The following is a 970-nucleotide window of genomic DNA, read 5'->3' on the forward strand; positions in this document are numbered from 1 at the left end:
GAATCGAACCCGGGACCTTTGAATGAGAGGCCAACACCTTAACCTCTAGGCCACGAGGGCCCCCAGGAAGAGTTTTGACAGCGCTTTGTTTGTGTGTGAGTAAAGAGAAGCACATGGTCACAGAACTCAATACTGGCCATTTAGAGCAGAGGGAAAAAGTAAGACAAGCAGACCGAACCAACTGAGGGAAAGTAAACAAGTTGTAGGACCTACCAGTGGCGCCCTCCAACCACCCGCTTCAGCACATGCAACACAAATAAATCACAAAAGTGCCGAAGATTAGAAGTGTTTCTAGAAAGTGACTTACATAGTAAAGGAAAAAAGATAATAAAGACGATAGATGTCTGATAGAAAAGAAGGAGCAAACAACAGCAAAGCACCCACCAACCACCCACAGTCCTGAATGGATTGTATTCAGCATGGGAAGACCAGGATAAAATATGTTGCGATTTTTTTAAGAGCATAATTTTTTAAAGAGCATCTGCGCAGAGAAATGAAGGGCAAATCATGATCGACCCCCCTCCCCCCACAGGCAGTGTCATAATGTCAAAACAAAACATGCAAGGGCAAGGTGGAAAGTTGTTGTTTGTACAGGTGATGGTCTTAGACTAGCGGCCATCAGAGCAGATCCGACTGTGAGATCTTTTTGAACAAATGAGAAATAACTAACCTGCAACAGACGAGTGAGTTTGCTGTTTCTGTAAGGAATCCGTATCTGAGGGGAAAAAAAACAAACAAAAAAAAACATTACAAATTTCTCTGCTCATTATCTTGACTCCGTATTTCTTCTTTCCAAAACTTGAGTCGAGAGCATGGCAAATCACACGATAACACACTACATGGAAACACCAATTACATGACCTCACAACACACGATACACACACAGGTGAACTTTGACGGTCAATCCGATAAACTTTCGTAAATATTGTGCCGCCTCCCCCCCTTTCAGTTAAAAAAAATGCAAAACACC

At 42.7% G+C, this 970-nt stretch overlaps 1 protein-coding gene across 1 annotated transcript in view; it reads right to left on the reverse strand.

The window, feature by feature from the left end:
* Positions 1-970, reverse strand: part of LOC101851404 (kinesin-like protein KIF22) — a gene marked incomplete at its 3' end in the record, with an annotated part of 19,489 nt that overhangs the window by 8,458 nt on the left and 10,061 nt on the right.

Source organism: Aplysia californica, unplaced genomic scaffold (genome assembly GCF_000002075.1).
Source record: "Aplysia californica isolate F4 #8 unplaced genomic scaffold, AplCal3.0 scaffold00144, whole genome shotgun sequence".
Taxonomy (NCBI): domain Eukaryota; kingdom Metazoa; phylum Mollusca; class Gastropoda; order Aplysiida; family Aplysiidae; genus Aplysia; species Aplysia californica.